This window comes from Mastigoproctus giganteus, chromosome 8 (assembly GCF_048544385.1).
Source record: "Mastigoproctus giganteus isolate SK-2022 chromosome 8, ASM4854438v1, whole genome shotgun sequence".
Taxonomy (NCBI): Eukaryota; Metazoa; Arthropoda; class Arachnida; order Uropygi; family Thelyphonidae; genus Mastigoproctus; species Mastigoproctus giganteus.
Window position 1 is genome coordinate 201732133 of NC_143582.1, and position 24210 is coordinate 201756342.

A 24210-nucleotide genomic window follows, 5' to 3' on the forward strand; every position below is an offset into this window, starting at 1 on the left:
AAAGTCGTTTAATTATCACACTTAAATAAAAGGCAGTATGTGCACTACTTTTAATACATTGCTCCAATAGAGCAGTGCAGTTGTGTTGAAAGTAGTGTAATACCAAGGCAACGCGTGGTGAAGGCATCCACAATATAAGACCGATGCACTAAGTAGCAGTGACGTATCCAGGTATGATCATAAGGGGGGGGGGGAATTGCAACTAGGTCCCGGTATCATCGTAAAGGGGGCATGGCGACCAGGCTTTTGAGTTTTTTTTTTTTAAGAACGCCTCCTGCGTTCTGTTTCTTTACTTTCAAATTTTTGGTTAAGGGGGCACATGCCCCCTCTGCCCACCCCTGAATACGCCCCTGCTAAGTAGCGAACCCAGTTTGCTCACAGCTATGCACAATACTCTGTGAAATGAAAGAAAAACTGGTAAAATGACAAAATTGTAATTTTATTTGCACACAAGTTAATATTTATAAAGTATGGAATAGAGAGAGAAGTTTTCACATAAAATTTAAAATGCACACATTTTTTGAAAAAGGAAAAAAAAAGTTTTTTTTTTTCTTTCCTTTAGTTAGTTTTCCTTCGATGGGTATGTAAATTGCGAAGTATCATTTGTCAACGAGAGCGGCTTTCCCTTCTTTTTGTTATTCCATATATAATTGGGCAAAGACTCCAAATGAAAGAAAGCTGGTTCGGCCAGGGAGGTAGAGACTTCATTTTTCCATCTCTCCTCTAGATAATTGGGAAGCTATTGTATGTGTTTCCCAATTAACACATCACGTTTCACTGCAGTCAGTCAGGATAAAACAGCAGTCTGAAATAGATCATGGGTGTGCAACCTCCGGCCCGCGAACGTGCGTAATCCGGCCCGCGGTCATTTTCGAAAAAAAATATATATTTTTGGATTAATGGAATTTCTGACGTAAATTTCGAAAATATTCTGCGTATCGCTACGACAAATATCGATTCCCATAAAAAAAAAAATAATAAATAAACTCTATTAAAGTCATTAAATATTAGAAAAATAAAATATTGCTATTTTTGTTATACGAATTGCATTTGTATTTTGTTACTATAATTGCATTTTTGTAATTTTATCTTGAATTTGTTTTAATAAAATTAATTATAAGTAAGTGTTTGTATAAATATTCCAATAAATAATATAAAACTGTGTATGAGCAATTTTTCCATTACACACCATTTTGATAATCGTAAAAATCGTGGAAATTAAAAAAAAAAAAAAAAATGGCCCTTGTGTACCTTAGGGCATATTTCATTTGGCCCGCCATTTATAAAAATTGCTAACCCCTGGAATAGTAATTAAAATTGAATTTGCTTCTGTTGTAAACATTAATATATTTTCCTAATACTCAATTTAAATTGTTTTTTTTCATAGCAAAATTTCATAAAATATTAATATAAAAATATTGGAAGTATTATATATATATTTAATTTTATAAAATCTTTAAAATAATTGACGAATAGTAATTACGTTTCTTTGAAGAAGCATACACCATTTTTATAGTATCAATACATGTTCTCCAGCAGCGAGCAAAAAGAGCATGTAATGCAATTTTTGCTCTATCGTGTAAACTCAGAATTTGTCTTTGGGGTTTTGAAAACCCACACACAAATTTTCTTTTTCATTATTAAGAATAGTTTTCTTGAATTTTAATTTACTTCGATTTATTATTTGGGGTACGTACAAGTATTTCATATTTTCTAATAGGATTGTACTACATATCGCCTTTCGTGTATAATAAATAAATAAACTTTCTGTTTATACTCTGGGACAGCTAAGTAGTGTCAAAGTAGTTTACTAGAGGGAATACAGGAAGATAGAGGAAATACGTATTTAGCAGTCACGGCCTTAAACTTACGTCCCTTGGTCCTGTAACTGGAAAATAAATAGCATTTATTTTCCAGTTACAGTACCTCTATTTTTTTTTTTTTCGGCTAATGTACTGGTACCAAAATAAATAAATGTACATTTTATATTTTTCAGTTGTAAATCGCTATATTTTAGAGAAGGAGGACTTGAAGATAACAGATCTTTCATTCAAAATTATATTTTTAAACGAGAACTAAAAAGCGAAACTAACAACTGATATTAATGAATAAATAAATCATTATTGACGAAGATGTACATACACAGTAAAGTGTATGCACATATATATGTAGGAGATTGAGCAGGAGATAACTTTTCCACCCGATTAACTTGTCCATCAGAAATTTGCTACAAGGGAAATTTGCGCGTTCTCCTACACTTAATCCCACCTAAGTTAATTATTAATATTAATCTAGGCTTCTTTTCCTACGCACCCTAATTCTCGTAGGCGTTTTTATGGTTAGTAATTTTTACAGTGGATATTTTTTTCGTACACCATTTTAAAGTACGGTAGTACAATACCACGGTAACTCGTCACGATGACAGCGTTGTTCGATATGTTTTTTGTTTCCATGTTTATAATCTGGCACGATCACGAAGTCAGAGGAGTTGTCAATAAGTCACGAACGTAATTGTTAATCGTGTTTAGCAGTCACGAGACTTGAACTACGGTCTACTCAAACTGTGTGCTATTGCACTCTCGCTCCTAACCATTCGGCTGCATCAGTAAGATAATTCTCACAAAAAAAAAAGAAAAAAAAGTGGTCTTTTTTTGTTATCATAGCAAGATTTAGACTTTATAGATAATGCAACGATCTTAATAGTTTAAATCCAACTTGCTGCCTCAAAAGGAAATTAAAGGACAAGATTGTCTTGGCAGGCACCTTATAAAAAGAGAAATGAGACCCTCTTTCGCACGGATGCGCTTAAAGACAAATGTGATCGTTGACGAAAGTGCCATATTGCGTTGTTAATATTTGCAAACTCTTCTTTTTGCTCTAGGAGTAATATTTCGTGTTTTGCCCAAATGCTAATAGATGGCAGCACAATAGTTTCTGTACTAGTTCGTGTTTCTTCGACACCAGTTGCTTGAAATTTATAATTGTATGCACTGATACATCACTTTGCTTATATTTTAATTTTATATTATATTAATAACAAAAAAATTAATGTTAGTACTTTGCGCGCAAAATTCTTAGAGCGATTCTATACCATGTGATCTGCTCCAGGAAAAGAAAATCTGGGCCAAGCGCACCTCTAAAAAGCCGCATATAGAGTTCGAGGATCTGTTCCCGGTACCTCTGAGCAGTTATGGTACCCCTATCAAAAACACGAAGAACAGGGGTGCGGCTGTTGATCATTATTCCGCCCCACACAAGAACATTGCCTCCACAGTCAGTGTCCCTTTATGTTGGAGGGATGGTACCGAATTCCTCGTCTCCGAATGAAAGGACATATAGAATCTTTAGGCTAAAAGGTAACTCATCAGAGATAGAGCTGTACCCCATTCGCCAAGGCTTCAAGTCACATGTTCGTGACACCAGTAATTTATGACGAGCTCTGCGGTCGTTTTAGGTCGACTAACTCAGCCATGTTGTGAAAAAGGCCCATAAAAATTCCTCTTTTCCACCCACTGTGGGGAGGACGGCGATTCTACCAACTGTGCTACCCACGAGGGCGGGTAGGTGGTGTATAATTTTCTTATTGAAAATAGGGTGGACACAAAATTAGATCCGCGTATTTTTTGAACAAGAATCAAATACACCGGGTTACTGAGACTTTTATTTTAAATACTGAAAACGATTTATTAGAATGTATGATTATGTCAGCAAAATAAATTAGGAGATTCCATTGTAGCTTTTCTCAATAATCTAGTGAATAAAACTTGAAAATAAAAATTTTTTTTTTTTTTTTTTAATTTTATTTCTAAGCTGGAATGGAGTGCATTTTTAGAAATATTTTCCAGAGGTTTAAAATTACACTTTTTTTTTCGGTCTTCTAAATGAATATAATTGACCATTTAAATTATATTTTTAAAACTCTCCCTTTTCAGAATAATATTATTCCCTTAATGAATCCAACATGCTTAATTTTTAGCTGATACGTTATTCCGAACAAAATATTTAGTTTTTACCATCGTTTTAATAAAAGAAGTTTTCATAGATATATATTTTTTTAAAATTTCAATAGTGTATTATTGTAGTTAAAGTATCGACTTGAGATTTTCAGTTTGTATCTAATTAAATTTTGAAAATAGCATTATTCTAATTAATTAAAAGACTCTTTCAAAAACTCTTTTCAACACATCCAAACAGCTAAAATTGTTTTTTTTTTGTTCTGTTATAACTAAAGTTGTGTTGTGTTGTGTCATAAGTAACGACAGTTTTGAATAAACGAAAGTCTTTAATAAAAAAATATTTGCAAGGGAATAATCATTCTTATAAATTTTTGATAAACTCGTAGATCTTCAACGATGGTTCACAATTCAGCGATGATAAATACAATGAAAAGCGCTATAAAAGTGGCAGCTCCAGTCCAATTATTAGTCTTATTTTACCTGTCAGAAAGAGAACATATAAAAAGATTATTACAGTAGAAAATTTCGATAATAGTAGTAATAGAAAATTTTGCTAATGCATTACAAAAAAATGCTATAATTACCCAAACATGGTTGCGAGGGCAGTGCCTATGTGATGCATAAGCCATAACCCGACATTACTCCCCTTTCGACAAATTGTTTCTATGTTGGACACTGGACAGTCTCTAGAATTCAGAAAGGGGGAAGAAGACGTTGGTGAAACTACATTTTCGCAAGTGTGAAGATGACATTGATTATAACACACTGGAAAACGCAAGAGGAGCTTTTTCCGGTTAACCTCTGATGGATGTCAGAAGTTGTCCGGCAAAAAGCTATTCAGATGAGCTCAAGCGTTACTTTGACCCATATCATCAGATAAACAACTGTCTGTTAATGCTACTCCTCCCATCTAGCAATTAAGGCCTCAGTATTGCCAGACCCTTGCACCACCGTTGTTCAAGTGTATCTTCTCTCTACAAAATCATTTCTTCTACCTACAAGTGTGGACCACGCCGATAAAATTCTCTTCCCCTCCCCCCGCCAAAAAAAAAAAAAAAAAACTCTTGCAGCAGAATCCTTTAAGCCTTGAATTAATCCGCAAGGCTTTCAGCATATAATCCCACCTATCATGTCTGGGCTGAATTGCAGACACAGACAATCAAACAAATCGTCAGCCCGTGTTCTTTTAATATCCCCACCTGAATAATAATTCTGTTTTTATTGCCATTTTTACTTTACTTTTTACTTTACATCCTTAAAAAGTGACGATCTGTTGGTGACATTATTAAATGGTTCTTCCGGCCTACACATCCTGGTTCTAGTCAACCTATGTCCTTATTACGAGAAATATCCGTTTCCATGACAACGCAATTCTCCAACGAAACTACGCAGCGTAATTCAAGAATACAGTAACGTTGTGTTAGTTAGAATTAGGGTAATTATTAAATGTTGTCATTAAGAATAAAAAACATCACCAGGAGAAAGCTCAAATTGAAATTAAAAAAAGGTAATATCTAAGAAAGCGTATTTTCACACCAGCCCGGCTAGCTCAGTCGGTAGAGCACGAGACTCTTAATCTCGGGGTCGTGGGTTCGAGCCCCACGTTGGGCGAATGTTTTTTTTTTCTATTGCTGTGCTTATTATCGGGGTTGAACCGTATCGGACCCATGATGAGTTGTGTAATTTCTTTCTTTAACTCAAATTAACGTATCATCGTTTCAACTAAGTTCTTTACTATTGTGAATGACGAAATTAAATTTTGCATTTACTGATACATAATTATAACTTAAGTGTCCAGTAATTTAATGTAATTAATAATTAATGAAATATTTTAAACTGTTATAACGAAATGGAACATTAAGTTTGAGAGTTAAGTCTTAAGCTATGAAAGTCAATGCGTACAATGACTTTTTATTTAAAAAAGTCATTGTACATGCATATGAGAGCTATAAAAAAAGGCGTGATAAATGTTGGGCATCTCATATTTGAATATTAAAGTGTATGCTGCTGTTCAATGGATAATCACATGCACTTTAAATACAAAACAATATATCTAGTACCATTTATTTAGAGTAGTGCAATACGTAGACAACTCGTGGCGAAGTAACTCCCTAACTCGTAACGAATTATTAAAAAGCAATATTGAAGCTACGTTTTATTTAAATCTGCATAATTGCATCTTTGTATTTATCCAAGATAAGTTACAACTGCTGAAAAACTGTTTTTTTTTTTTTTTTTAATCTCGCGACTTATATGAATTTTTAAATTACTCCATCTTCCTTTTTCGTTTTTAGTATTATTCTAAACTAAGAGAATTTGCAATTTATAAAAAAATATCATAAAGCATCGAGACTAACTGCATATTTCCGATAAATCATCTCTCTATTCGTGAAAGTAGATGCAAAAATATTTATTCAATTTATTTTCAAATTAAAAATCAATATTAAAATAAAATAAAATTTTTAATTAAAAAATAAGTGTGCCTAAAATATAAACAAGTGTTTCAACCATTTAACAAAAAAAAAAAAAAAAATCAATTTATTTTAAATATTATTTACTAAGCAATTAATAATAAATATCTGCATTGATTTTAATGTTTACACTGATTATTCAAATTTTTTATATTCTCGAACTTAAAATATTAAATCTCGTAGGCTACAAACGCTAATAGATGGCACCTCGAGAACTTTCAGGTTACTTTACGGTTCAGCAGCACAATCATGGAACTTAGTTAGAACGTACATACTTTCCACAAATTAACTAATAACATGCATTTTTTCCACAAATTAACTAATAACATGCATTTTTTCCACAAATTGAAAAAAAAATTTTTTTTTTTCAATTTGTGGAAAAAATGATTTAAAAAAAATATATATTTTTTTTCAAAAATCATTCAAATTTGTGGAAAATCACGGAGCTTAGCTAGCACATGCTTTCAAATTGCCTCAAAGGTGGTACTTGTGCATATGTCCGTTCTGATATTCCCTGTCAGAGACTTGGAAATTTGGAATCTCCTCTCTTTGATCTTCTCTGGCTTAAAATATCTCTACCTCATTGTGTCAAATTCATCTGTTGTCTCTACCGTTCTCCCAACTCCATTAATCACTTGGAGCTCTTTGACTTCCTCTCTTTGCAACTTGACTTTCTCCATTCCAACTTTCCTAACAGTGAGGTAATTTTCCTTGGTGATTTTAACGTTCACAACTCCAGCTGGCTTCCGTTTTCTAGTTATACCGACCCAGCAGGTCGAGATGCTGAGGCTTTTGCAATTACTAATGACCTAGCACAGATTGTTCATTTACCTACAAGAATACCGGACAATCCTAAGCATACAGCCAATACGCTTGATCTTTTTCTCACAAACAACCCTTCTAAGTACACGGTGGAAGTGAGAGGTCCTTTGGGCACTTCAGATCACAACTTGGTGATTGTCTCTTCTCCAATCGAGCCTTTATCTCATGGCTATTCCCAACCTCGTGTTGTTTGGCATTACAAGAATGCAAAATGGGTTGACCTGCGAGACTTCTTTTCTTCTTTTCCTTGGTCGGATTACTGTTTCAAAACTTCTGATGTCAACGTTTGCTCAGATCGTGTCAGTGAAATTATTCTTGCAGGAATGGAATCCTTTATCCCACACTCCACTTTAAAATCTCGTCCTTTATCTAAACCTTGGTTTTCCAATAAATGTGCTAAGGCTGTCCAAGAGAAGAATGTTGCATATCGTAATTGGCTTGTTTCTAATTCTCCAGTTTCATTTTCTGCCTACACCAAAGCTCGCAACAATTGTAAAGCAGTTATTAACCAGTCCAAACTAGAGTTTGAACAGGCTAAGAGTAGAAAACTTGCTTCTTGCCCTAATGGTAGCCAAGCATTCTGGTCTCTTGCCAAAGCTATTGGCCGCAACTTTTGCCCATCTCTGCTCCCACCTCTGTCCAAACCAGATGGGTCTGTTGTCACTTCAGCCAAGGATAAAGCTGACCTGCTAGCATCCCATTTTTCTTCCAGCTCATGTATTAATGATCTTGGTAAAACACCTCCCACCATTCCCAACACGCTCCATTCAATGCCTCCTGTGGTCTTCCGTCAAAAGGATATCAGAAGGATTTTGATGAATCTTGATGCTAAGAAAGCTCCAGGTCCTGATGGTATTTCTCCACTTGTTCTCAAAACCTGTGCTCCTGCACTTACTCCTATTCTTTGCCGCCTTTTTTCACTTTCTTATTCCAAAGGTGTTTTTCCTTCTGCTTGGAAATTTGCTCATATCCTGCCAGTTCCTAAAAAGGATGACAAATCCCTCCCATACAATTATCGTCCCATTGCAATTACTTCTACTCTTTCTAAAGTAATGGAGAAATCAATTAACCGCCAACTCTTAAACTACCTAGAAACCCTCCGTCTGATCAACGATCGCCAGTATGGATTCCGTCAGTGTCGATCCACTGGTGATATTCTGGCTTATGTTACCCATTTATGGACTAATTCGATGGAAAGGTTCGGTGAAACACAAGTAGTTGCTCTTGACATCTCAAAGGCTTTTGATCGTGTTTGGCATAAAGGTCTTCTAAACAAGCTTCCATCTTATGGTTTGCCAACTGTTTTTAGTAATTGGCTATCCAGTTTTCTCTCTGATCGCTCACTGAGGGTTATGGTAGATGGCTCTCTGTCTTCTAACTTCTCCACTAATGCCGGTGTCCCCCAAGGTTCAGTTCTTTCCCCCACTCTTTTCCTCTTGTATATTAATGACCTTCTTCCATTGACTGGAAATCCTATCCATAGTTTTGCCGATGATAGCACATTGCATTCAACTTTCCATTTTGAGAAACCTTGTCCTGCTCAATCAGCTTCAAATTCTCGAAATTCTGCTGCCAATTCCTTAAATGCCGATCTTCAGGTAATTCTCCAGTGGGGCAAAGACAACTTAGTTGATTTCAACCCTTCTAAAACTCAGTCTTGTCTTATATCTTGCAAAAAGGATTCTTCTGCTCCTATGCTTATCTTTAGTGACACTCCGATTTCTAGGCAAAATGATATATCTCTTTTGGGGATTACCCTGACTTCTAATCTCTCTTGGCACAAGCACATTACAAATATTGCTTCCTCTGCATCTAAAAAACTTGGTTTTCCCTTTCGCTCTCGGCGCTACTTTTCTTCCAAACAGCTGCTCACTCTGTATAAATCGCAAATCCGCCCTGCCATGGAATATTGTTCCCACATCTGGGGTGGTGCCCCCAAAACCTCTCTCAGGCTTCTTGATTCCATTCAGAAGAGGGCAGTTAGGTTAATTAATGATTTATCTCTAACAGAGTCTCTCCACTCGCTTTCTCATAGACGAACTGTTTCTGCTGCATGCCTCTTCTACAGATACTTCCATGGGCACTGTTCTTCTGAATTAGCTTCTATAATTCCCGCTCTCTCTTTCAAAACAGTCCGAACACGTGCCGCCACCAGCCAACATCCATTTACTGTCCAACTTCAAACCCACAGAACCAACTTTTCGTCTTCCTCATTTATTCATTCAACTGCCGTTTTCTGGATCAACCTTCCTTCATACGTATTTCCTGAAAATTACAATCTACAGGAGTTCAAGTCCAATGTCAACAAATATCTTCTTTACCTCCAATCCAAGCACGGTGGTTCTAATACCTCTCGTGTTTGGGGTTCACATAAAAAAAAAAAAAATTATTTTCCACAAATTAAAAAAAAAAAAAAAAATTTCTCTTGATTCCAAAGATAACGCACTACATCGAAAATTCGATGTTCTTTGAGTAACAACGCCTGAACAGAGGTGATAAGTACCCAGTTTCAATCTTGTACTAGAAAAACAAAAAAATACGAATTATTCAAATTTAGTTCAGGCGTATTTAATTAAACTCAATTTAGTTTTCAAAATTAATAAAATTGTCATAAATTATTTTACTATATGAAGTAATATTTAATTTTCACTCGTTTGTATAATGAAACTTGTTTTCAACCCTCCAGGTTTACGTAACATAAACGTTTCACGTTTCTTTGATTTAAGCAACTCGAGAACAGCAATCTCTAGAACACATCTTTTTAGTTTATCAGTTGTTTTGCCGATCATCTTATTTTTAGCTTTATTCTCTCTTTTTCTTTTATTTTTCTATTCCCCTCACCCACACTACCAAAGCACGTTAATGATGTTAGTTATACAGTAATCTCTGCTCAGCCGATTTCGCAGAAAAGCCAAAACTAATTTTTTTTGGAATATATGATATATTTAAAACATAATAATAAAGAAACCATTTGTAAAATAAAAAATTATAACATATAAACAATTTTGTAAGATTAAATTTTTATTAAATAAATCAACAGATTGAAACGATTTTTTTAATTTAAAATAAATTGTTAAGTTTGGGTATTCCGAATAAATAAAAACTCCTAAATTAAATTTTTCATTTTCTATGATTCTGTAACCAATTTCTGTAACAGAAGTGAAAAGTAAATAATTGTCATGTTACCATTTAATTACTAATTAATTAACTAATAATATAGTAATTAATTTCACTTCACGGCACATACTTCACAGGACATTAACCTCCACCTCGTGGAGGATAATGTCCATGCTATGGTTGTTTTATCGGTTTTAATTTGTAATATTTCGTATAATTTATCTATCATTTTATGGCTTTTAACTCTACAGTTGTTAGCGTATCTTATTTTTACAACAAAAATTTTATCCTCTCTTATTTTATTATTATTTTAATAAAGTTTCAGTCATATACGGTTGGTGTACTGCAGTTATTATGAGTCATTCAACGGTTTGCAATACTGTGCTTTACTTTATTTCCTTCTGGAATTTTGATAAAAATTGGCATGCAACACATATTTCACGCTTTAATTTAATGAATTAAATAAATAGCAACACACCCCTCAAGTTGTCAGATGCAGTGAACATTTTTGTAATGTATAGAAATTATTTATTTTCACCTGGATTTTTCTATAACATTTGAAAGATAACATGTATTCATGTTTATGTTGCGATTAATGTAATAATAATAAAGCAAAAATTCATAATTTTTATATTTAGCAAACTGATAACAAAAAATGAGTTTCTGAAGTCTTCATATGCGCAAACCAGATAACATTTATTTTCTGCACATCCGACATATTGCCCATTCATTCTTCTAATGAGTATCCGACAAAAACTTAATATTATACTTAATTCATTAATTAAACTTCTTTATTGATGCTAAGTACGGTACATGTACTAGTGACAATAATTCTCATCACGGCGACATGGCCAGGAGTTTTACATTATATATGTGATTAAATTGACAAAAATTACAGTTACATGGGAAATTATGAGTTACACAAATTTAAAGATGTGAAAAATAGGAAAATATAAAGAGGAACTGAACGTCGTAAATCAGTTTGGAGGAATTTATCCCAGTTCCACAGATGTAATCCACTCGAGGAGCATTTGTAGTCGGTAGCCATTTTCTGTAGGTTGACTCCAAGACGGGAGCAGTCTTTTGGGGAGTGCCTGGACAGGTAGGAACCTACTACACAGTTTCAACCGGTTGTATTTGAGGATTAGTGTGGGCTCTGACCTCAAGGATGGCAGAGGATTGTGCCACTGACAGAAATCCCAGATGTTTGGGGCGTTTATGGCTCCTATGTACATTTTTAATGTAGTCATTAAACGCCTGCTGTCAATTAACCTCGGGAGCCTGGGTACATTTAGCTGCTCAGCCATGTCAGTTGTTCTCAAATGAGGGGGTCGGCGATGTTTATTTGTGGCCCATTTCAGGGTCCAGTATTCACACAAGAACACCGGTTTTTGAAGTGATGGCGACGCAGATGCCCAAATTTCAGCAGCTTATAAAATAACCGGATAAACAGTGGCTTGAAGATATCTGGTAGTGGTTTCAGCATCATTGGAATGAAGTAAGTGTTGCTTCGCTCTCCAGCGTAGGGTGTTAAATCGCTTCCGGAGGTATTCTGTGTGATCATTAAATTTCAGCTTCGGATCAAAATAGACACCGAGATCCTTATGGCAGGTAACTACTGGGATGAGAGTACCCAAAACTGATGGTTGAATTACTGTTGGTTGCTGTTTCAATGAGTAAGTCATTATTGCAGATTTTGAGGGGTTAAGGTTTAATCCAAACATCTTCAAGTAAGTTGAAATAGCGGTCCAGTTCTTTGTGATTGAAGACGTAATTGCCATTGTGTTTGCAGACGGTGGGATTAAGGAAAGAAACTTTATATCGTCGGCATATATTAGAGCATCATCACGGGGGCTCATGAAAGGAATTAGAATGGCTGAGAAGAGAAGGCCAGACAGGACGCCACCTTGTGGGACTCCTGCATTGATTTTTCTTGTAAAGTGGGTTTTCTTCATTGTGAAGTGGACACTTCTATTCCTCAATAAGGCGGTGAAGAAAGCTTGTAGGTCTCCATTAATCCTGAAGAAGAATTGCAGAAGACCGAGAAGGGCTCTGACGTTTAGGCTGTCAAAAGCAGCTTCAATATCGGCGTACACAATAGCTAATTCGGATTTAGTTTCGAAGGCTTGAAGTCTGTGCGGCCATGAGGTTTGTTTTGGTGGATCTATTTGCGACTGCGAAATGGAACTGTTTCAGCTTCTGTGGCATCAGCTGTTTGTTTAATGCTGGAAGGAGTACATTTCAAAAAGTTTGAGGAGGGTGGAAGAAGTTGAGATTGGTCTGAAATCTTTTAGGCTTGTTGGTGCTTTAACCTTAGGCAGTGGACTCACAGAGTATTCATTCCACTGAGCAGGGAAAACTCGTGTGGAAAAAACAGAGTTGTAGATTGAGAGCAGTGCTTCAGCTGCAATATACACTAAGTGGAGAAATCATGGGATACCTACCTAGTAACGGGTAGGACCATCTTTCGCCCGGATAAGAGAAGTCACACGGCGAGGTATTGAGTCCACTAATTCACGAAAGCGTTCCACGGGTATTTCCATCTTGCTGCACCGCTGTCCATAATTTGTGCCACTGTCGCTCTCCGGTTGGCTGAAACAATGCGAGGCAGACGTCATCCATCACCTTTCTCCGTCCACAGATATCCACTGTCCATGGAAATGGCGTATTCCCGATACTGTAAAACGGGGATAGTGCAATTTCTGTACCACCTGCGCAATAGAGTGACCCATGCGTTGGGCACGCACTATCATCCCTCTTTCAAAGTCGGTTAACTCACGACGTTTATCTGCAGTGATGCAGTGTACCTATATACTTGCCAAGGGTAGGTTCGTCCACTAGCGAGAGCGGTGACAGCGTCGCCATGCCCAGGAACCAGGTATCCCATGAATTCTGTCCTTTCAGTGTACAATATATTGAGAGCTTATGTGGCAGGTATTAAGGATAATAATTGCCAGTAGAAATTATTATTAATAATAATAATTTCTATTGAATCCGTTTAAATTAAATTCGAAGTGGCTTGATAAATCTCTCTAAAAGAGGGTCAAATATAAAATTTCAGAAACTCTGTGCACTGGGAAAAGTTGTAACAGGAGGACGGACGAACAGACAGACGGAGGAATATGGTGGATATAGCGCCTAAAAATACGTTTTTAAGAACAAAAACGGAAGAACAAACTAAACATACAGGTGGAATAAAAGAAAAAAAAAAAAAAACTGAACCTGGGTTCTAAAGGCAAAATGTTGCGCGCACACACACAAAAAGAAACTCAGCTCATGTGAAAATGTGTTGACATACATGTCCCCAAAATATGTTGTTGATCTCCACGATGTTTGTTTCGCGTGATGGGTGGCCTTCCTTATCCGCATTAAATTGTTATTTGCAGCTTTCTAACCCAACTTGGATGAATTTGAGGGATTAACATAAAGTGCACGATGTAACGTACGGACACGTGGCTGCCTGGGAAGCCACGTGCCGTTTGTGTTGAGAAGGTCAAGGAAAGCGTCAAATTATGGAAGTTTATTTTGAGAGTTCCTCTCTGCAGACAATTCCACTGACCAATTACTTATGGAGAACTGCGCAGCAGAAATCTGTTTCGAGTTAATTATCTAATAATCGGTCCTGACATTAATAACACATGGAAAAGAGTTACACATTTTCTAGAATTGCGAAAACATTCGAGTGCTGAAAGTTATAAATATCAGATAAATCAATTAACTCGAATACAGTACTTCATAATTTTCGGAAGTTGCTCTTTGGCAACCGCATCACCGCATTAGTATGGGCTGTACCCATCCGCCAAGTATTTTAACATTCAGAAACCGTAAATTAATCAGAATTTTGCGCTACATTCCTGCGCATTTAATTATAAAATTTAAATTTTTTGCAGTATTATCCTCTGTAGTTTAATTAAAATGACATTTTATATAATTTTTAATTAAAATTTTATTGTTTTAGGAAAAAGGGCGGGGCTTACTCGATTGTCCAATCAGGATCTCTTTATGCACCAATTTCATTTAAAAATAAAAATGCTGCCTCTTTTCATATCAGTGTCCCATAATTCATATCGTTATGAAGGACTAGAAAGGCCACTACTAGACTGCTCCATAGATATATGTCAACTTCTTATACACTCACTGACCAAAAATATTTGAATCCTTTATTCAATATCCAGTAGGACCACCCTTTTCTCGTATTACAGCCTGTACATAATATTACTATTATAATTACCAATTTACAATTACAATATTACTATTACAAAGTTTTCAATCGCCGTTACAATAGAAAACAGGAAATCTAAGATAAATACAAAAAGATTAAATTCTTACCTGCTGACAGACAAAAAAAAGTTTTTTTTCTTTTGGCTTTGGAAAACTCTTCCCCACAACGAGTTGCCTTGGTATTGCTCTACCTTTTAATAGATTTTTCAAATGAATATTAATATTTCGCAACTGAGAAATGTTCATTTAAAAGAGGTTCAATTCCAAAATTTCAGTCATGGGTGGAAACGGTCTGTATAAGATACGAATGCTATAATTGCAAAAAAAAAAAAAAAAAGGTCTGTAATATAAACATTGCTTTGGACGCCTAAAATGGGGGAGTCAGCAGTTTTATTTGAAATTCATTCAGTCGCCCTTTCGGGTATTCAGGTGACCAATCACAATCATGGATAATTCTTCAGAATAATATTTTCGAGACAACTGATTACTATGTCAAGACTTTTTTCTTCTGATTTCTTAATTTAATTTGGAAGAAATTAGCTCGATATGTTTTCCTAAGAAAGTTAAACCGGTCGTGTCTTACAAAAATATCTCGAGAGAGTTTTTCGGTATTAGAGCCACTTCATCTTAAACCCTGCACTCGTTGGGCTGTCAATTTTTATCAAACTATATCGCCTTACCACAAATCTAGTTTAGAATCACGTGCTAAAATTAGGTCCCTTTTATCATCGTATTTTTAAAATTATTAAATCGCTGTCATCGTCAACATAACTCTAGAAAGTGCATTCACATACCGAATAACGCCAGCCCTTGAGAATAACGCAGGTTTCTAGGTTTTCAGTAAAATGTAGTCTGGGACGCGTGTCATACCCGCATCAGTTCTTATTTGTCTGCCAGATTAACGGAGATTGGTGTACAGAAGATAAAGCTGAAGTGCAGCAGACGATAAATGAAACGCACGTGGCTTGATCGAAAACCAAGTGTCGTCTGATGGCAAAAATGAATGGAAAGAAGTCGAAGTCCAGCAACGTGCGATGGAGGCAAAACTGCGTAGGCACGCACGTGCCTCTAAACCATTATTTTTCGTTATTTGCGAGCCAATTATTGCATTATATTAGTTAGATTACAAATCCTTTTGCTGTTTTCGTTCGGACCTGAAAACAAATCTTCTCCAAGTGCATTATGTATAAACGCACAGAAGTGAAAGGGATTTTGTTTCACTAAATCATTGAGATCTAAAATTGTATACTGGTGGGTGGACAACCCTTTTAAACGACGAGCCAAATTAAATGTAGGTGAGGTACACGTGGGCCAAATTTTTTTTAAGCTTTCAACAATTTTCAGGGTTCTTAAAATGGTGTATGAAGAAAAAATTGTCATAAACAATTTTATGTTATTTATTACAAAATTTGTACATATAATTGATTTTATTAATGAGAAGAACAAAATTCAAATTCAAGATAAAATTACAAAAACACAATTATAATAACAAAATACAAATACAATTCCAGTGACAAAAATTACATCGTTTTATTTTTTTGTAAAAAAATAGTGTATTACTCAATCATTCTCTTACCTTACCAATTTCTTTTCTGTCTTTCTCGTACATCAATAATATTTACTTCAGCTTTTATTACTCCTTTAGAATCTTTGTTTCTTGCCTTTAACACACGAAGCGTATTACGTCTGGTACCCTCTTATCTCAATAACATTCCCTATAGGTCACCCATTATACCTTAATTAACATCTTTGTCACCCAAGTTATCATATTAGTCATCCCTCTTTACTATGAGGTTTTTCTATTAATAAAATTTATTTCTCTTTGCACCTCATCTGATATATTACCTTGTTTGGCACTTGGCTTAATTTAATGACACAGGTTAACCTATCCTTACAGTACTACCCTTATAAATATAATTTCTTGCTAATTCCTTTATATTTTTACTTTCCCTTTACTACTCCTGAACCACCCTTACAGGAATGTTCCTTTCTTTTACAAGGACTATCACTCAATTGCTTACAAAGCTAGGTTATGAGTCCTTGAGTTCAGGATTCAATAGAGAAACGAGGAACAGACTTAATTTCCGACATCGCCGCTACTTCCAATGTCCTTGCGTTCAAGTTTCCTACGTGGCTCACAGGTTTACTTCAGATTGTTGGGAACTCCGGTTTTCCTTCGAGGCTGACAGGCTTGCGTTCACTCCTCAGGCACTCTTGGCATGACGCACCTTCTTGTGAAGACGATATTTTCACGGGAGTACATACTTGGCTCATTCCCTGCGGTCGGCACTAGAACCCATGAGCAGTTCCTTCGCGAGGTTTCCTTCAGACTCTTCACAAGGGCCTACATTACCAAACTCGCCTACCTCTATTTCAACCCGCAACTCACGACCCTCTCCCCTTAGACCACACCACACAGAATGCTCTTCTCTCAATTTTTCTCTTCCCGAACTCTACCCTTCCCCTCATGTTTGGCATGCCTCCCCCAAGGACTCCAACCAATCCTCTTTTTCTGTTTAATTTTTCATTCCTTTCTATTTGCTAACACAATTCTCCCTAGCACACAAACCAACCCTTTTCTCGAACTTTCTTTTTTTTTTTTTCCTCACAGGCAGTATCACCCTTTCATATCCATGGGTAACTTCCAAAAACACTCATTTTCGTTTCACACATTTCTCTCTAAATGTATCCGAACACCCAAATATCAGTCAGCCTGACGCCGTTTTATTTTGACGCGAACACTGGACATCCACTCATTTCCTGTTTTGGTTCTAACGGCGTCATAGATCAAAGGAGGCACTTCGTATAGTCCCATTTCACGTCCTGTTGTTCTTCCTTAAGCAACCCCTTTACGCCTATTCTCAAATGGCACCCCTTTACCTAGTCTTGCTGTCCCTGTTTTCTCTCTCGTATTATTTGAATTACTTGCTTACCCCTTTGCTAATATTCTTAATTCTCACGCTTAAAACTGTCCATTACGAAATCTAGCGTTCTTCAAACTTTAACCTTACTTTTAGCAAAAAACAAATATTCTTATTTAAATTTGTAAGATCTATATCTTACAATATCAAGATCTACGACGACAATGAAGAGCTCATACTAGATCGTAAATGGAATGAATCAGACTTGGACATTTGCAAAACTGGTAAGGCTGAAGCTGGTGTAATGTGCACATCCAAATCTTGAATGTGCTCAGAGCTGATTTATGCCAGCTCTGAGCACATCCTGAAGATCATTGCCCTCAAGATATTAATTTTTCTGGTTACCAAAAGGTTTCTGCCACGGGTGGCAATGGTTAACCCAAAGCCAACTAAGTGGTATGCCCCAAATCATAAACATTTTTCTGCACAGCCGGTTTATGCCAGCTCTGAGCTCATAAAGATCATCTCCCAGAATCCATTGCGCGATCTCCTCTTCCGACTCCGATTTTCTTTGTTATGAAACGGAAATGACGTCAAATGACGCCATTTCCGCGTCGCAAAATCGTGACACATTAATTTTACTACCATCCGAAATTTAGTAGGTGCCGCCAAGGATGTTTACACATTAAAAAAATACATACACCACTACCGTAAATTAACCCTGTGATAGCGGAATGTCCTTGTGAAGGCCCTCTCGAAAATAATGAGGGGCGCCTCCGTAGCCAGGTGGGAAGGAGCAGCAGTGCGTAGCACACGCTTCTTGATTAGACCGGGGTTCGAGCCCGTCACCACCAAATACGGAGGATGCGGAAAGGTCATTCAGGGAATGACCACCGCATATCTCGGAGCAATATGGCCTTAGTTGCTAATGTTCCTAAAAACCAAATAACAACAACAACAAATAATGAGGCTGGATCCGCATTATCACAAATAATATTTTCTATTATTCTACACCTTCATAAATATATACAAATTCTTAGTATGGTTTTGAATTTTTGTTTATGGTTTTCTCAGAGTTATTAGGTGCGAGGACTTGTCTGCGCCAGCGTCACACTCTGTGTTCCAATCGAAAGTAGTGCGATACCAATGCAACTCATTGTGAAGTTTCACTTCACAATGAGTTGCATTGGTATCGCACTGAGGGTTGCATACAGCTCTGAGCATAAAGAGCAATGCAATAACGCTATGCAATTATGTGGCTGTAGTTATTTAATAAATGGAGATTAACCTTTCGAGGAGGCCATTTGTTTGGAAGTACAGTAGTCCAATACTAGCGCAACTCGTTGCGAAGGCAACGCTTGTGCTGCTGTGAGTGAACAAAAATAAACAAAAGTTATTTTTTACGCCCTCTTCTCTGAAGCCTATCTATGGGGGTCAGGAGTACGTGATAGGTGAGCACAGATGGGTTGATAGAACAGGTTCTTAATTGGGTTTTACGTACCTTCCAGAGAGGTACTTAATTTAATTTGTTTCTCTTTCTATATTATACTTTTCTTAGCAACTTACAAACACTGATGAGTTGGTGTAGTTTAATTCAAATACTAGAGCCAAATACCTCGTGGAGAGTAGTAAGATTCTCAATATTGCGTTCAAAGAAATTTTCAGCAATGTATCCACAAGGTAAGAAATACATAAATGAATCTGCATTTTCATTTGCTTAAACGTCAGAATATGGTACTGCATCCCATGGACATTTACAACAAGGAGTAAAGAGCTGGCTTTGCTCCTCCTGCTATCTTCTGTACTGTAAATATCTGATGCTTTCCTCGAACTCATTGGACGATCTATTCCTGTGCGTAACTCCGTTTTCCGATTTTAAACCAGAGGCAAAGGGGGAGGACTCTCTCACCCAAAGTTACACCAACGATTCGACTAATCCGGAGTCGATAGCTAAGGAACCCCAATCAGACCCCAAAACACATCCAACCACCAACAGACGACTATGAGTGAAAAAAGACGTATTATTATTTTAATCTAGTGTTTGTACCCGAGATTTAAAATATATAGAGATTATTTGATATCTTGGCGCATTAGAAATAAAACATCGATAGAATTTTCGTGTAATTTAATTTCCAGAGTTTCCACAATCAATAATTTTATGTAGTTACGTTTAACACTGAGTATTTCTGCCTCTTTAAATAATAAAAAAAAGAGTGGCTTTAGTTAATGGCATGAAAAGCCAATTCTGACGCGCCTGCTCGAGCCGCTCGAACTGAGGACTCACGTTGTTTTACCTCAGATCCACAGTAGAACGCGTCGAGCCTTGATAAGATGAATTGCAATTACTGCAAGAAATGTTATTTACTAGATCGTTTATCTGTCTCGAAAATGAAGAAAAGATAGAACGATTGTTTAGTACAGTATATATAATTTCCGTATGGCCTTAGATATAATTTTAAATTCTGTGTCTTTAAAAAGCCTGTTGCGTCATTGTGCAATGTATGGAATAGAAATAAAGTATTTCTTGGTATTACTGTTGTTATTTTGTGTAGTTTCTTCTAACCTGTTTTGATTTGGTTTATAGTATTAAGAGGATAACCTCTATTTAAGAATCTGTTGGTTAATATCTGTATCTCAGAGTTTAAAGCTAACTCGGATGTCGAATATTTATAAGCGTTAAGATATTGTTTAAAAATAATTGACCTTTTGTAGGTGAACGGAGGATAACGGTTATAATGAACGAACATACCACTGTTAGTAGGTTTTCGACAGATATTAAATTGAATACTATTCGTATCTCGGGTGAGTGTGCAGTTTAGGAAATTTAACGATTTGGTTTCAGTGTTTTCTATTTCTAATGTAAACTTCAGTTCTGGGATGGATATTATTAAAATAATGTAAAATATCTTGAATAGTACTAGTATCAGGGATACAGAGGTCGTTGTCCAAGTACCTCCCATAATATCTAATACGCGAAAGAAAAGGTGTCAAATGTATGTGTTCAATCGTAGAAAGGTAAATCTCTGATAAAAGAATTGAAGGCCAGAACCGACAATATTCCCACACTTTTAGGTCGGGTAAAAATGTATAAAACTGCATTCCCATTCGGCTGATCGTTTCGTACCGAAAGTCAGCATTCTCACCTTTAGCCACCCACTTATACAATATCATTAAACCCTTTAGACAGACTGAAATTTTGCATAAAAAAACTACGATTCATTATTCAATAGCCTCAAGGATTGTAAACTTGACAATAATGATAAGTTATTCTCGTTAGATGTCACTTCCCTATATACGAATGTAAATGTCGAGTACACTTTAGATTTGGTTTGGGACATGTTAAGTAATAACTCTATGCTGATTAATCATACCAAACTCCCTATTATAGAGATTTCCCACTTGATGAAACTCCTAATTGAACCAGCTATATTCAAGGCCTTGTACACCTTAATCAGATCACATTGCAGGTGCCTAGTCTACAGACTCTACAATTTATAGAACTTAAGCCTTTCTTGGTAAGAACAACCCTTTGTTCCACTCACCAATCTCCTTGCCCTTCTCTGTACTCGTTCTAGCAGCTCTACGTCTTTCCTTAAATGGGGCCCCCCACACATATATGCACACTAAAGGTGTGGCCTGACATGCCTTATACAAGTGGATAATCACCTCCTTATCCCTGCTAGCAAAATTCCTGTAATCACTGACAAGACACCATGAGCTATTCTTGAGTTTTCTGCGCAGAAAACTTCATATCTGACTGCGCAATTATCCCCAGGTCGTTTTCATTCTCCATTACCCTGAGTGTAACACCACACAGTTGGTACGTTACTCTGGGATCACTGCTACCTATAGGCAGTACCTTTTCAATTTTAAACTTCAGTTGCCACCTCTCAGCGCATCTGTCCAACTTTTACAGATCCAGTTGCAGTAGCGTATTGTCATTAAAAACCCTTCCAACCTTCGTATCGTATGCAGATTTGTACATTAAGCCTGAAATACCTTCATCAATACCATTGATAAATACAGAAAATAACAATTGGCCCAACACGGAACCTTGAGGAACTCCACTAAAAACAGTAGTCCACGAAGAGCAGTGTCCATTGATTACCATTCTCTGTCGTCTCCCACTCAACCATCCCTTTATCCATTGTAGCAACTTACCCTTAATGTCATACATTTCCAATTTGTACAGCAGTCTTCCATGTGCAAAAGTATCAAAAGCTTCCTAAAATCCAAGTATGTGATATCAAAATTATTTTTTGCATCCAGTTCCTTTGTAACCCATCACAGTATCCAATCAAATTGATCACACAAGCCCAGGCCATGCAAAGGGGTGCGTTGGATACGCCACACCACGGTACTCGATCTAGAGGGCCCAATCGAAGGATCCATCAAAGTCTCAACATAAATAAACGAGGTCCCTTAACCCCTTTTTGCATCCTTGCCCCCAAGTACTTTTGCACGGCCCTGCACAAGACTTCCCCTTAACAAAGCCATGCTGTGTCTGAACTATAATTGCAATCCTGTCTAGATGATCCTGCAGTGTTTCTTTAACCAGTGACTCCATTATTTTCCCCGGAACAGAAGTTAAACTAAAGGCGACACGAGTAATTACAAGTCTGTAATTATTCATATCACCTTTTGATCCCCCTTTGTGAACCGGGAATGCATTTGCACATCTCCAGTCCGTGGGGACTTCCCCTGAGTCCAAGGATGCTCTCATAATCATGGCTAAGGATTTGATCACTTCCTTTGCTGCCTCCTGTAATCTACCTGGATAGATCCCGTCTACCCCAGGTGCCTTTCTCTCAATTTCAACTTGAACAATTTCTCCTCCACTTTCCTCTCAGTTATAACGAAATCATTTAACTCCCTGTTAGCGTTTCTTAAGCTTCTGTCCTCCACTTCTCTACAGAACTCCTCAGGTGTGAATGTAGATGCAAAATACTCATTTAGTTTGTCAGCCACCTGAGCAGCAGAATCATCAACAATCGAACCATCGATATCAAGTGAATAATTAAATATTTTAAATCTATAGATAGTTTTAGATGATAGCTCTCACTTGTTTTCGTCTAGTGAACAGTCCACAAGAAAGTCGTAAGCATGTTTCAGTCTTTATCTGTATCAATACCTTTCTTACAACTCCAATACCAAAATTATCTGAATTTTGATGCTGGAATTGTAAGAAAGATACTGATATTTGTATTAGCAAAGGAAGCAAAGCTTCTCTCTCAATAACAGCATGGAATTATGTCATAACATCTTTACAGTTTATGAAATCAATTATACCACTGACACAGTGCTTTATTATTAAAATTATTAATTTTTTTAGTTTTGTTTTGCTTGTACTGGGCATATAAGTCTTTAGTCTTCCTTTTAATTTTATGACTTAAATCAAAATGCCTTTAAATATATTTATAGTCTATACTCCCAGCCTCTTCGGGGTCATACAAACGTAGAAAACTTGTACCCCCGATTAGCTAACTAAAGGAGTATTTATTTATTCATTTTTATTATTAATTTAATTTTATTTATTATTATCTTTATATACCATATTTAAACACCAGAAGGATGCTCCCAGAACTATGTTCAGGGTCCTACTATAGAAACGGGAATAGCAACCCCGAACCCCTCGAGCACTATCGTTTTGTCTTTTTCAGTATTCTTTATGCTTTCCTATCCCCCTACATTTTAATTTCTCGTGAGCTATTAGTTTATTGAACGCAATATTCGAGATGCTACTTTTCTGCTTTAAAACACTTTTCTCGCCTAGATAAAATGCAGCCTAGAAGGAGATTAAGATGACAGTGATGTGTGCCATTTGCAATAAACATTAATAAATACAGAATTTTATATAACCACTACTGGGTTCAGGTGGATAATTATATCAGTTTTCAGTACAGTAAGATCAGTACACCTGTCTCACTGTACTGAAACCTTTTATCACCCACCTGAACCCAGTAGTGTGTACATAAAATTCTTTATTTATTAATGTTTATTGCAACTGGCACACATCACTGTCATCTTAATTTTCTTATAGGCTACATTTTAGCTAATGTGTGGTCATTGTATTAAAAAACAATTTAAAATATTTAAAAAATTATTAAATTATTAAATATGTGTGAAAACATAAGTAAATCACCATATATACTGAAATGAATTTAAAGTATTAGAAGGAGAAAAAAAACGGGTGGGGGTAAGAAAAAAGGTAGGGGGATAAAAAAGGAGGATTTGAACTGAGGAAGGAGAAAACGACTCTGTAGGAACTCTTCTCAATGAATGCAGCCTGTTTCTATGTTCCTCCAATGGTGGGTCGACTTTCTATGCGTTTTAACATTATCGCCTATGAGAGGGTCCACTAAGATAATTTAAAAAAATTGCTTAAAAATTAAAAAAATATTCCTATTATTAAGAAAAAAATATTATAAATTTTAAAGATCCATGCGTTTTCTATAAATTTTTTTAAAATAAAATGGTAATTTTTATGAGTGTAGCCCTATAAAATGCTACAACCAAATTGGAAGTATGATCATCGTGTTATACGTATAATAATATAATAATTTATTATATTATAATAATTAATATTTTATATTATTAATATTAATATAATACTAGGTTGGTTCGTCCCCCGCTCGCGCTTTTCTACGCAAAGTGTAGAGGCATGAAAAGTCAAATCTTTTCTATGGAAAAGACACAAATGTCGAAACGCACTGATCGATATCTAATCTGGAAATTACATATGTAATTATGTATCTGTGCATT

General features: G+C 36.2%; 1 non-coding gene across 1 annotated transcript; it reads left to right on the forward strand.

Moving 5' to 3' along the window:
• Nucleotides 1–5494: 5494 nt before the first annotated feature.
• Nucleotides 5495–5567, forward strand: TRNAK-CUU (transfer RNA lysine (anticodon CUU)). The gene has a single exon. It is a non-coding gene; the product is annotated as a tRNA-Lys (tRNA).
• The last annotated feature ends 18643 nt before the right edge of the window (nucleotides 5568–24210 follow it).